This window comes from Rhinolophus sinicus, chromosome X, assembly GCF_036562045.2.
Source record: "Rhinolophus sinicus isolate RSC01 chromosome X, ASM3656204v1, whole genome shotgun sequence".
Taxonomy (NCBI): Eukaryota; Metazoa; Chordata; class Mammalia; order Chiroptera; family Rhinolophidae; genus Rhinolophus; species Rhinolophus sinicus.
In genome coordinates, this window is record NC_133768.1 from 85,179,754 (window position 1) to 85,194,824 (window position 15,071).

A 15,071-nucleotide genomic window follows, 5' to 3' on the forward strand; every position below is an offset into this window, starting at 1 on the left:
TGCTCAACATCATTAGTCATTAGGGAAATGCAAATTAAAATCACAGTGAGATACCTCTACACATCCTCTAGAACGGCTATAATAAAAAAGACAGATAATTCCCAGTGGTGGCAAGGATATGGAATGAATGTAGCTCTTATCCATTAATAGTGTGAATGCAAAATGCTACAGCCAAATTGGAAAGTGATTCGGCAATTTCTTGTAGTTAGACATACACTTAAAATATGACACAGCAATTCCACTCTTAGTTACTTACCTAAGGGAAAAGAAAACATATCCACATAAAGATTTATACACAGATGTTCATAAAAGCTTTATTTACAAGAGCTAAAAAGTGGAAACAACCCAAATGTCCACCAACAAGTGAACGATAATCAAAATGTGGCATATACATACAATGGAATTCTACTCGGCAATTAAAAAGAACAGACCACTGATACATGCTACAACATGGATCAACTTTGTAAACATTACATACTAAATAAAAGAAGCCAGACACAAAAGGCCACAATATACGAATCCACTTATTGAATTCCATTTACTGATTATCCCATATTGTATTATTCCATTTGTTCACAACAGGCAACTCCATAGAGACAGGAAGTACATTAATGGTTTCCAGGTGCTTGGAGGGAGCAGAAAGGGCCTAAGCAGGACCAGAATTAGGGTGAGCCAACTGAGGCTGAGTAGAGCAAATATAGGAGTTGGATCCAGTTTTATTTGAAATTTTGATTGTTTGTTCATTGTGGATTTTTGGCATTAATTTTTATTTTTTTAAATATTGCATAGATACAGAGAAGAAACTGATGGGGTTAGAGCCTGGGTCAGAAAGGTGAAGGGATCAAGAAGTACAAATTGGTAGTTACAAAAAGTCGTGGGTATATAAAGAACACTAGGGGGAATATAGTCAATAATATTGTAAAAACTATGTATGGTGTCAGATTGGTACTAGACTTATCAGGGGGATCACTTCATAAACTATGTAAATGTCTAACCACTATGCTGTATACCTGAAACTAAAATAATGTTGAATGTCAAGTACAATTTTTAAAAAATAGTCATGGGGATATATAATACAGCATAGGAATATAGTCAGTAATATTTGTAATAACTTTGTACCGTGTCACATGGGTAATAGACTTATTGTGGTTATCACTTTGTGGGGTATATAAATGTCTAATCACTATGTTGTTATATTTAATATTTTTATTATTAGTTTCAGCTGTACAAAACAACATAGTGATTAGATATCTCACAAAGTGATAAACACAAGTCTACTACCCATCTGACACCGTACATAGCTATTACAATACATTAGACTATATTCCCTATACTGTACTTTACATTCTGTGACTGCAATGCTATTTACAGTAGCCAAGATATGGGAACAACCAAAATGCCCATCAATGAATGATTGGATAAAGAAATTGTGGTACATATATACAATGGAGTATTACTCTCCCATAAAAAAGAATGAAATCTTACCTTTTGCGACAATATGGGAGGGTACTGTGCTCAGTGAAATAAGTGAGACTGAGAAAGCCAACTATCATTGTGTTGTTTTGTATACCTGAAACTAATATTTTAAAAAAGAAGTTCAAAAAATAGTAAATTTAAGGGTGGGGGGTGGGAGATGAGGGTAAGGGGGATCGAATATATGGTGATGGAAGGAGAACTGACTCTGGGTGATGAACACACAATGGGATTTATAGATGATGTAATACAGAATTGTACACCTGAAATCTATGTAATTTTACTAACAATTGTCACCCCAATAAATTTAATTAAAAAAAAATCTGAAAAAAAAAATAGTAAATTTAAAATAAATAACATTCTATTTATTTTGATTAGTAAGATTTTGGCACCCCCTTAAATTTTGTGTGTGGGGCAAACACCTCACTTGCCTCATCCTAGTCCCAGTCCTGTCAGGATTAATTACAAATGGGCATGAGGGAACTTTTGGGAGGCTAAATGTTCCAAAACGATTGTGGTGGTGATTCTACAACTCTAAATTTACTAAAATTATTAATTGTACGCTTAAAATGATGAAATTTATGGTATGCAAATTTTATCTCAGTGAAGCTATTGAAAATATTGAATGTGAATGTCTTGGATCTCAACCATTTAATGTAAGTGTTAACTCACCTAAATAAAAATGGTGGTGAATTCATAATCATAAAATTTTGGAAGCAAATATAACATCTTTATAATCAGAAAAAATTTTTTTCTAAAGTAAAAATCTGTAGGTTAGGTAAAATTGAACATGTATCCAAATACTGACCAGAATCAATTATACAAACATATAGGGATTTTCACGAATGTCAACTGTCATTTTATATATATATATATATATATATATATATATATATATATATATATATCCAAAAATGTAGCCATTTTAAGGGATGTTATCTATGTATTACTTTTCTAACTTGAATTACGGTAGCAATGTGTAATATGAAATTTGCTCAAAAGATGGCGTTAATCAAATGAATGCTAGCGTCATTCATTGTATTACAATATTAATACAGTTTTTTTCCTTTCTTAAAATGTGAATATATATATGTGTATATATATATATATATATACACATATATATATATATATATATATATATATATATATATATATATATATATATATGGTCATATAATCACAGGACATGTAGTACAGCATAGGGAATATAGTCGATGGTTTTGTAACAGCTATATATGATATCAGAGGGGTAGTAGATTTGGGGTTTATCACTTTGTGAGAGGTGTAAATGTCTATTACATTGCTTTGTACACCTGGAACTAATATAAAAAAAGAAGGTCACTGACCATGTTTCTAAAGTATACTTCATTTTGAGATTATCCACTGGAATCACAGAACATTTAAAATGAAGTTTTGCAGTTTGACTCACTGGTAACCATCTTCAGCAGCTTTTTAGCATAACATGTAGGACAAGCCTCATTTTTCTAAGTCATACTTTTTTTTTTGCCACCCTCAATCTGCTTGGTTAGATTCTTCAAATTATTTTCACTCTCTGTTCCATTTGTACTCAGAATGTGTGTCGTTTTGTGATATCATCTGGGAGTTCATTTATTTTGCCAGTTCCTTTTCCTGTTTTTTAAATATTCACTTCAAAAGACTAGGGTTTCTGAATGAGACCACAATTGAAAGATTTTTATCATGGCTGGTAATCTGCATTGAGACAATGCTAAAAAGAGTCATTAAGGCTGAAGATTTTATTGGTTTCTGTGAGTGAAATTTCAAAACTAAATTTTTTATTTCTCCACTGGAGTGCTGCATACTATTCTGCCTACTTAAACAGGGCTCTTAAAAAGCCATTTGTTTTTAAAAGTATTTATGCATATTGCTTGGTTAAGTAATAAATTAAAGATGATCATCTTAAAATGACAAGCTGTACAGGTTTTTTGTTTTTTGTAGCACAGTTTAAGCTGCAGCTCTTGTGTGGCACTGAAATATGCCAAATGCTTTTTTTGAAGATACAGATTTTATTATACTGCCCTAGATACTGTCATACAGAGCAATGGCTTTCAAATTTTTGACCAGGGCCCTCAGTAAGAAACTGTCCATCATGATTCAGTACACATATATGTATATAACAAGTTTTACCAGACATTACCCTTACAGTGTGCCATATACTTTGATAGTTTCTATTCTGTTCCTTATTTTCTTCTTTTTCTTTTAAATGCTGTTTGCAACTCAATGGGGCACACAGCGTATGGAATAATACTGCTCTACAGTAACAAGTATTATCTTCACTGTACTTTTGAGTAATAAATTATTGCCTTTATGAGCTCTAAACTTTCTACCATACGGATGGTCCCTTCTCCAATACTATCTTTTGGGTCTTTCAAAAACAATTATATCTTTAAGCCTCTTGATAAAATGTTATATATTTTTGCATATATACCAATAAGAAGGAAACGTTTCTCCTTGTCTTCAGAGCTCTATTGGTTTTATATTTGTGCTCAATTGTATAACAGAAAACCTCACCGAAATGTGCTTCTCTATTAACAGGCTTAGAAATTGCTGAAGACAACATATTTGCACTCTAAGATTGATGGTTGCCTTGACTGCAAACACCAACATTATACTTTATTTCTTTTCTAACTACAAAACGCGGAACATAAGCATCCATGGTATACTCTGACTTTTCTAAAAATTAAAACAATTCAAGAGATTACAAGACACCATTTTAAAGCAGAATTATCAAAAATTATAGCAGGAGGAAATGTCAGGGATAAATAAACCCAACTGCACCCATTTACTGAGGGCAGAGAAACAACAACCTGCACTGAGCTCCCACCATGTACAAGCTTTTTACCTGCATTATCATGTGTATTTTAATACTCATAACACTGCCAAAGAGTGGGCATTATACTTATTTTTTAAATGAAAGTTTATTGGGGTGACAATGGTTAGTAAATTTACATAGATTTCAAGTATACAATTCTGTAAAACATCATCTATATATCACATTGAGTGTTCACCACCCAGAGTCAGTTTTCCTTCCATCACTATATATTTCACCCTGTTTACCCTCATCTACCACCCTCTTCCCCCCTTACCCTCTGGTAACCACTAAAATATTGTCAGTGTCTATGAGTTTTTGTTTCCTTGTTTGTCTTGTTCCTATGTTGCTTTCAGTTTTATATCCCACATAACAGTGAAATCAACTTTTTCTGTGTGACTTATTTCACTTAGCATAATAATCTCAAGATCCATCCACGTTGTCGCAAACAGCACTATTTCATCTTTTCTTATGACAGAATAATACTCCATTGTGTATACGAGGTTGGACAACTGTGTTCATGAACTTGTTGCAAAGATGTTGCTAAACATTTTTGATATCAGAGGGATTATTCATTGTGCATTTGTATCAACTGGACAAACAACCAAGTTTACTATTTGGAAGTTCTGAAAAGGCTGCATGAAAAAGTTAGACGAAAGCGATCTGAACTTTTCACCAACAATTCACAGCTCTTGCACCACGACAATAGATCAGCTCACATGGCACTGTCTGTGAGGAGTTTTTAGCCAGTAAACAAATAACTCACTTGATCTGGCCCACTGACTTCTTTCGTTACCCAAAGATAAAGGAAATATTGAAAGGAGGACATTTTGACAACATTCAGGACATGAATGGTAATACCACCACAGCTCTGATGACCATTTCAGTAAAGAATTCCAAAATTGCTTACAAGGGTGGACTAGGCACTGGAGTCAGTGCATAGCTTCCCAAGGGGAATACTTTCAAGGTGACTGTGGTAATATTCAGCAATGAAGTATGTAGCACTTTTTCTAGGATGAGTTCACGAACTTAATTGTCGACCTCATATATACCACATATTCTTTATCCAGTCACCTATTGAAGGACACTTTGGTTGCTTCCATATCTTGGCCACTGCAAATAAAACTGCAATGAACATTGGAGCACATATGTCTCTATCAATACATGTTCTCAAATTTTGGGGGTAAATACACAGGAGAGGCATTGCTGGGTCATATGGTAATTCTATTCTTAATTTTTGGGGGAACCTCCACACTGCCTTCCATAGCATCTGCACCAATCTGCATTCCCATCAACAGTGCATGAGGGTTCCTTTTTCTCCACAGCCTCTCCAACACTTGTTATTATTGGTCTTGTTGATGATAGCCATTCTGACTGGTGTGAGGTGATAGCTCATTGTGGTTTTTATCTGCATTTCCCTGATGATTAGTAATGATGTGGATCTTTTCATCTGCCTACTGGCCATCCGTATGTCCTCTTTGGAGAAATATCTATTCAGGTCATCAGCACATTTTTAAATTGGATTTTTCATTTTTTGTTGTTGAGTTGTATGAGTTACTTATATATTTTGGATATTATCCCCTCATCAGAGGTGTTGTTTGCAAATATCTTCTCCCATTCAGTTGGTTCCCTCTTTATATTACCAATGGTTTGTTTTTGTTTTTGTGTTTGTTTTGGGGTTGTTTTTGCTGCACAGAAGCTTTTTAGTTTGATACAGTCCCATTCATTTATTTTAGCTTTTACTTCCCTTGCCTTGGAAATCAAATGCATAAAATGCTCTTAAAAGAAACCTAAAGACCATCAGATAAGTTTGCTTCTTTGCAGTTTATTGTCTCGGGTCTCATGTTTATGTCTTTGATCCAATTTGAGTAAATTTTGGTACACAGTGACAAATGGCAGTATAGTTACATTCTTTCCCATGTGGCTTTCCAATTCTCCCAGAACCATTTATTGAAGAGGCTGTCTTCATTATATATTTTGGCTCCTTTGTCAAAAACTATCTGTCCTTACGTATGTGATTTTATTTTTGGGCTTTCAATTCTATTCCATTGGTCTCTATGTCTGTTTTTCCACCACTACCATACTGTTTTAATAATTGTTACCCTGTAAAACAAGCTGAAGTCAGGGAGTGTGATACTTCCAGCAGTATTTTTTTTCTTAGGATTCCTTTGGCTATATGGGAGTCTTTCGTGGTTCCATACAAATCTGATTATTTTTTTGTTCTATTTCTTTTAAAAATGTCATTGGGATTCTGATGAGGATTGCATTAAATCTGTATATTGCTTTGGGTAATATGGCCATTTTAGCTATGTTGATTCTTCCAATCCATGAACACAGAATATCTTTCCATTTCTTTCTGTCTTCTTCTGTTTTTTTAAAAATGTCTTATAGTTCTCAGTGTATAGGTCCTTCACATCCTTGGATAAGTTTATTCCTAGGTATTTTATACCTTTTCTTGCAATTGCAAAAAAATTGTTTTTCTAACTTCATTACTTGGGATTTCATTGTGAGTTTATAGGAATGCAATGGATTTTTGTACGTTGATTTTTTAGCCGGCAAGTTTACTGTATTCGTTTATTGTTTCTAATAACTTTCTGGTGGAGTCTTTAGGGTTTTCTATATAGAATCATATCATCTGCAAAAAGTGACAATTTAACTTAATCATTCCCAAGTCAGATGTGTTCTATTTCTTTCTCTTCTCTGATTGCAAGGGTTAGAACTTACAATACTATGTTAAAAAGGAGTGGTGATAGAGGACAATCCTGTATGGAGAGCAAAGGATTTCAGTTTTTCTTAATTAATTATGATATTATCTGAGGATTTGTCATATATGTCCTTTTTATATTAAGGTACTTTCCTTCTATACCCATTTTACTAAGTGTTGGGTTTTTTTTAACTAAAGTTTACTGGGGTGACAATTGTTAGTAAACTTACATAGATTTCAGGTGTACAATTCTGTATTACATCATCTATAAATCCCATTGTGTGTTCTCCACCCAGAGTCAGTTCTCCTTCCATCACCATATATTTGACCCCCTTTACCCTCATCTAACACCCCCGCCCCCCCTTACCCTCTGGTAAACACTAAACAATTGTCTGTGTCTATGAGTTTGTGTTTCTCATTTGTTTGTCTTGTTCTTTTGTTGTTTTTGGTTTATATACCACATATCAGTGAAATCATATGGTTCTCTGCTTTTTTCTGTCTGACTTAATTTCGCTCAGCATTACACTCTCAAGATCCATCCATGTTGTCACAAATGTTCCTATATCATCTTTTCTTACCGCTGAATAGTATTCCATTGTGTATATATACCACAACTTCTTTATCCATTCATCTATCGAAGGACATTTTGGTTGTTTCCATGTCTTGGCCACCATAAATAAAGCTGCAATAAACATTGGAGCGCACGTGTCTTTATGGATAAATGTTTTCAGATTTTTTGGATAGATACCCAGGAGAGGAATTGCTGGGTCATATGGCAATTCTATTCGTAATTCTTTGAGGAACCTCCACACTGCCTTCCATAACAGCTGCACCAGTCTGCATTCCCACCAACAGTGTATGAGGGTTCCTCTTTCTCCACAGCCTCTCCAACACTTGTTACTATTTGTCTTGTTGATGATAGCCATTCTAACTGGGGTGAGGTGATATCTCATTGTGGTTTTTATTTGCATTTCTCTGATGATTAGTGATGTTGACCATTTTTTCATGTCTACCTGCCATTTGTATGACCTCTCTGGAGAAATGTCTCTTCAGGTCCTCTGCCCATTTTTCAATTGGGTTGTTCGTTTTTTGTTGTTGAGTTTCATGAGTTCCTTGTATATTTTGGATATTAGACCCTTATCGGAGATGTTGTTTGCAAAAATTTTCTCCCATTCAGTTGGTTGCCTCTTCATTTTGTTGATGGTTTCTTTTGCTGTGCAGAAGCTTTTAAGTTTGATATAGTCCCATTCATTTATTTTAGCTTTTACTTCCCTTGCCTTTGGAGTCAAATTCATAAAATGCTCTTTGAACCCAAGGTCCATAAGTTTAGAACCTATGTTTTTTTCTGTGCAGTTTATTGTTTCAGGTCTTATGCTTAAGTCTTTGATCCATTTTGGATTAATTTTGGTACATGGTGACAGATAGCAGACCAATTTCATTCTTTTGCACGTGGCTTTCCAATTCTCCCAGCACTATTTATTGAAGAGGTTGTCTTTTCTCCATTGTATGTTTTTGCCTTCTTTGTCAAAAATTATCTATCCATACTTACGTGGGTTTTATTTCTTGGTACTCAATTCTATTCCATTGGTCTATGTGTCTGTTTTTATGCCAGTTCCATGCTGTTTTGATTATTGTTGCCCTGCAGTACAAGCTAAAGTCAGGGAGTGTGATACTTCCAGCATTGTTCTTTTTTCTTAGGATTGCTTTGGCTATTTGGGGTCTTTTGTAGTTTCATACAAATCTGATGATATTTTGTTCTACTTCTTTAAAAATTGCCATTGAGATTTTGATGGGGATTGCATTGAATCTGTATATTGCTTTGGGTAATACAGCAAATTTAACTGTGTTGATTCCTCCAATCCATGAACATGGAATGTCTTTCCATTTCTTTGTGTCTTCTTCAATTCCTTTTAATAATGTCTTATAGTTTTCAGCATATAGGTCTTTCACTTTCTCGGTTAAGTTTATCCCCAGGTATATAATTATTTTTGTTGCAATTGCAAAAGGAATTGTGTTTTATTTTTTTTTCCCTCGGATTTCATTGCTAGTATCTAGAAATGCAATGGACTTCCGTATGTTGATGTTGTAGCTGAAACCTTTGCTGTATTCGTTGATTGTTTCTAATAGCTTTTTGGTGGAGACTTTAGGGTTTTCCGTATATAGCATCATGTCATCTGCAAAGAGTGACAATTTAACTTCTTCATTCCCAATTTGGATTCATTTTATTTCTTTCTCTTGCTTATCGCTCTGGTGAGGACTTCTAGCACTATGTTGAAAAGCAGAGGTGATAACGGACAGCCCTGTCGTGTTCCTGAACGTAGAGTAAAGTGCTTCATTTTGTCACTGTTAATTATGACATTAGCTGAGGGTATGTCATTTATGGCCTTTATTATGTTAAGGTATTTTCCTTTTATACCTATATCATTAAGTGATTTTTTAAAATACATAACATTAGATTTATTATCTTAACCATTTTCTCCCTTTCTTCAGCCACACCCTGCCAATCCGGTTCAAGCCATTGTTTCTCAGTCTAGTTGTGTAGGACACAGCTCCCTGGCCCATGCTGGTATTATGAGTTTTACGCTCCGCCCGGCTGAGGCAGTCAGTCGCCAGTCGCCGGTCTGCCACTCACAGCAGCTCTCACCGGCTGCCGGCTGCTCACAATACCTGCTGGACAGTCAGGCTAGCTGCCGGCTACTCGTGATGGCCACCGGCCACTCATGGCAGCACACGGTAGCCCACAGCAGTACACAGCAGCCCACGGCCACACACAGCAGCCTGCACCAACCTGCTGCTTCTCACTGCAGCCCAGCTCCAGGGAGAGCTGTTGTTCACAAGCTTAGCTGTAGAGGGCACAACTCACTGGCACATGTGGGAATCTAACCGGAGGCCTTTGGCGTTAGGAACATGACGCTCCAACCACCTGAGCCACTGGGCGGCCCCTTATTAAGTGTTTTAATCATAAATGGATAGTGTATCTTGCCAAACAATTTTTCTGCATCAATTGATATAATCATATAATTTTTGCCCTTTATTTTGTTTATGTGATGTATCACATTGATGGATTTGCGTATGTTGAACCATTCTTGTGCCCCTGGGATGAATTCCACTTGGTCGTGATGAATAATCTTTTTAACGTATTGTTGCATTCGATTTGCTAGAATTTTGTTTGGGATTTTTGCATCTGTATTCATCAGAGATATTGGTCTGTAATTTTTTTTTTTTTTTTTTTTTGTATTATGCTTACCAGGTTTTGGTAGCAGGGTAATGTTGGTCTCATCAAATGTCTTAGGGAGTATTGTCTCTTCTTCAAATTTTTGGAAGAATTTGAGTAGGACAGATATTAGATGTTCTTGGAGTGTTTTGTAGAATTCACTAGTGAAACCACCTGGTCCTGGACTTTTGCTTTTGGGAAGGTTTTGGGACACTGGTTAAATTTCCTTACTGTTGATCCGTCTATTTGGATTTTCCAGTTCTTTGTGATTCACACTAAGAAGGTTATATGTTTCTAAAAATTTGTCCATTTTTCTAGGTTATTGAATTTGGTGGTGGATAATCATTCATAGTATCCTTGGATGATCCTTTGTATTTCTGTGGTGTCCATGATAACTTCCCCTTTTTCATTTCTAATTTTGTTAATTAGTGTCTTCTCTCTTTTTATCTTAGTGAGTCTAGCCAAGGGTTTGTCAATTTTATTAATCTTTTGAGAGATTCAGATATTTGTGGCATTAATGTTTTCCATTATCTTTTTGTTCTATATTTCATTTTGGTCTGCTGTGATTTTTATTACTTCCTTCTTTCTGCTCACTTCGGGTTTCATTCGTTCCTCTTTTTCTAGTTCTTTAAGGTGTATAGTGAGGTTGTTTACCTGGGAATTTTGTTTGTTTTGGAGATAGGCCTGTTATGATATTAATTTCCCTCTTAAAACTGCTTTTGATGCATCCCAATAATTTTGGTAGTATTTACTTTTGTTCTTATTTGTTCCTATGTATCTTTTGATTTCTGCTCTTATTACTTCTTTGAACCAGTTATTCTTTAAAAGTATGTTGTTTAATTTCCACATATTTGTGATTTTTCCTGCCTTCATTTTGGAGTTCATATCCACTTTCAAAGCCTTGTGATTAGAGAATAGTCTTGCTATGATTTCAATCTTCTTAAATTTGCTGGGGCTAGATTTATGTCCCAACATATGGTCTATCCTTGAGAATGTTCCATGTAAACTAGAGAATAATGTATAGTCTGCTATTATAGGATGCAATGCTCTATAAATGTCATTTATGTCCATTTCATCTAATGTATCATTCAGGGCTAATATTTCCATATTTATTATCTGTTTGGATGATCTATCCATAGCTGTCAATGATGTATTTAGGTCCCCCACTATAATTGTGTTTTGGTGAATTTCTCACTTTAGTTCTGTTAGTAGTTGCTTGGTATATTTTGGTTCTCCCTCATTGGGGGCATAAATATTGATGACTGTTATGTCTCCTTGTTGTATATTTGCCTTTATCATTATGAAATGTCCATCTTTGTCTCTTGTCACCTTTTATAAACTGAAGTCTGTTTCATCTGATACCAGTATGCTACACCTACTTTACTTTGAATACCATTTGCTTGGAGTTTCAATTTCCACCCTTTCATTTTGAGTCTCTATTTGTCCTTGCAACTGACATGTGTCTTTTGGAGGCACCATATGGTTGGGTTTAGTTTTTTTATCCAATCCACTGCTCTGTACCTTTTTATTGGTGAGTTCAGTCCATTTACATTTAGGGTAATTATTGATATATGACGATTTCCTATCATTCTATCTTTTGTTTTCTCTAGGACAGTGTTTCCATTGTTCCTTTGACTTTTTGTTGCTGTGTGTTATCAGTGTAGTGGTTTTCTATGATTTTTCCCACTGTTTCTTTTTATTTCATGTTATGTATTTCATTTCTGGATTTTTTTTTTGAGTGGTTACCATTAAATTCATGTAAAATAAAGTTTCATATTTAGAGTATTCCATTTTCTGCAGCATGCTTACTTTCTCCATTCCCATGTGCTATTTCAGACCCTTACTTTCTCCTCTTTTATGTTTCTGTTGTCACAAATTATCCCTATTTATGGTATGAGTTGATTTCTTCATTGCAATAGCAAGTTGCCTTTTTCGTCTTTTTTTTTTTAAGGTTTTTTTTTTCTTCTTTACCCTGTACGTTATATTTAAGGGTTCAGTCTCCTATTTGGTGTAGTTGCCATTTCATGCTTCTGTCTGTCTTTCCAGAATACTACTCATGGTTTGGTATTCTTTTGATTTTTTTTTTCAGGTCGAATAGCCTCCTTCAGTATTTCTTCTAGAGAAGGTCGTGAATTAGGAAATTCCTTTTGCTTCTGTATGTCTGTAAAGGTCTTTATTCCTCCTTCATATCTAAAGGATATCGTTGCTGGATATAATATTCTTGACTCAAAATTTTTCTTTCAATTATTTGACTATTTGATTTCACTCACTTCTGGCTTGTAGAGTTTCTTCTGAAAATCTGATGATAACCTGAAGGGCTTTACTTTGTTGGTTACCATCATCTTTTCCACGGCTGCCTTCAGGATTCTTTTATCTCATTAAGTTTTTACAGTTTCAATACGATGTGCCTGGGAGAAGACCTGTTGGGATTGAGGCTATCAGTTGTTCTATTTGCTTTTTGGATTCAACTATCCAGTTCTTTACCCTAGTTCGGGAAGTTCTCATCAACTATTTGTGTGAATATACTCACTGTTCCCTTCTCCCTTTCTTCTCCTTTTGGTATACCCATTATTCTTTTGTTGCTCTTTCTGATGGAATCAGAATGTTCTTGTAGAGTTCTTCCATTTATTTTAACTCTCAAGTCTCTCTCTCTTCTGTCTGTGTCATTTCCAGATTTCTATATTCAATGTCACTGATTCTTTCCTTCATCTGATCAGCTCTATTGCCTAAGTTGGCTATTTCATTCTTCTTTTCTTTTATTGAGTAAGATCGAGAATTACTATTTGGTTCTTTTTTAAAATTTCAATCACTTTGGTAAAATGTTCATTTTGTTCTTTGATTGCGTTTCTCAGTTTATTGAACTGCCTGTCTGTGTTTTCTTGCATCTCGTTGAGTATTTTAAGAACTTCGATTTTACCGAGGAGATGACGTCATAGAAATGGTGGTGAGAGGTGAGCCTCTTGAAATTGCCCCTGGAATTTAAAACTAATTGAACAACTACAATTCCACAAAGGATTCCCTGCCTAGAAGACAGGCAACACTAAGAGAGACACAACTGAAATCATCTAAAGGTGGGTAAATTGGGTGAGCGGGAGAGGAGGAAAGTGGGAAGTGCGGAGCGCAGGCTACACCAGCCCAGGACACAGAGTGGCCTCGGAGCTCACAGCTCCCTGCATTGCTGAGCCACTACAATCATGGGAGAGGGAAGCATTGGGACTGCTATTGCTCCACTTATGGGGCAAACTGCTGCATGAGGGATCAGCATATAACAAGACTGAGCCCAACACTCACAGCAGAGACCTCAGAGCAAAGACTGAGGGAGGAAGGGTGAAAACGGCCATTTAAGCCCTCCTGCCAAGCGGAGGATGGAACGCTTAGGCATGGAGCCTTTTCACCTCCTCCCCATCCTTCCAGTGCTAGAAGCCAAAAGGTAGCAGTGTCAGATGAAAAGAACAGAGTATTTGCATTTCTGAGTACTGCGACTTGTAGCCACAGACATGCAGCCCACCAAGTTCCAGGAAAGGGTACGGAGCCCTGGGTGCAAGACGAGCTGTGCTGCTGGTGGCCCACTATTGCTCACAGGCAGCTCCCACAACCAACCCACCCCTGACCCCACCTGTAGGGGCGGATGTTTAGAAGGGTAAACAGAGCTGCAGAAACACACAAGCCATTAATCGGTTGCAGGAAGAGCTTTGGAAGTTCAGAAGGTATCCACATCCACCAACAGTGCATTGCCCTGAGACCCAAGCAACCTGCTCACAGAGGAGAAGTCCACCTTCCAGGGAATTCCCCCATTGTGTGAGAAGCCAGAACAGTGCAGAGAAAATATAACTCTAGAGTGTGAGAGAGAATTAAAGGCTACAGTTAGAAAGAAAATAGAGCATTCTACCAACACCTACTAAAATGCAAAAGAAAGACGTCTTCCTACCAAAACTGTTGCAAAACCCACTCCTGTAGATGACTAGGAAGAGAAATAATAACTCACTAATTTCCATGAATAACCAAGGTAACAAGGCAACTCAGATAGAAAATGAAAAATATCCAGAAAATGAACTTAAAGATATGGCAATCTGTGACTTAAGTGACACAGAATTCAAGATTGCAGTTCTGAAAAAAACTCAATGAGATGCAAGAGACCACAGGCAGGCAGTTTAATGAACTCAGAAAATAAAAATCAGAGAACAAAATGAACATTTTACCAAAGAGATTGAAATTTTTAAAAATATCCCAATAGAATTTCTGGAGATTAAGAGCTCAATAAAAGAAATGAAGAATGAAATAGCCAGCTTAGCTAACAGAGCTGACCAGATGGAGGAAAGAATCAGTGACATTGAAGATAGAAATCTGGAATTGACACAGATAGAAGAAGAGAGATTTGAGAGTTAAAAGAAATAAAAGAACTCTACAAGAACTTTCTGACTCCATCAGAGAGAGCAATATGAAAATAATGGGCATACCAGAAAGAGAAGAAAGGGAGAAGGGAACAGAGAGTATATTCAAACAAATAGTCGACGAGAACTTCCCAAACTTGTGGAAAGAACTGGATCCTCAAATCAAAGAAGTGAGTAGAACACCTAATAACCTCAATCCCAACAGGCGTTCTCCAAGGCACGTTTTATTGAAACTGTCAAAACTTAATGACAAAGACAGAATCCTCAAGGCAGCCAGGGAAAAGAAGATGGTGGCCCATTAGGTTATCATCAGATTTTTCAGCAGAAACTCTACAAGCCAGAAGGGAGTGGATTCAAATATTGAAACTATTGAAAGAGAGAAATTATGAGCCAAGAATAATATATCCAGCAAAGATGTCTTTAGATATTAAGGAGGAAAAAAGACATTTCCAGGCATAT

At 36.0% G+C, this 15,071-nt stretch overlaps 1 protein-coding gene across 5 annotated transcripts in view; it reads left to right on the top strand.

Moving 5' to 3' along the window:
- The window catches only part of GRIA3 (glutamate ionotropic receptor AMPA type subunit 3), a 569,577-nt gene that overhangs the window by 432,307 nt on the left and 122,199 nt on the right, over window positions 1–15,071 (top strand). The gene's annotated exons all lie outside the window — the stretch shown is intronic.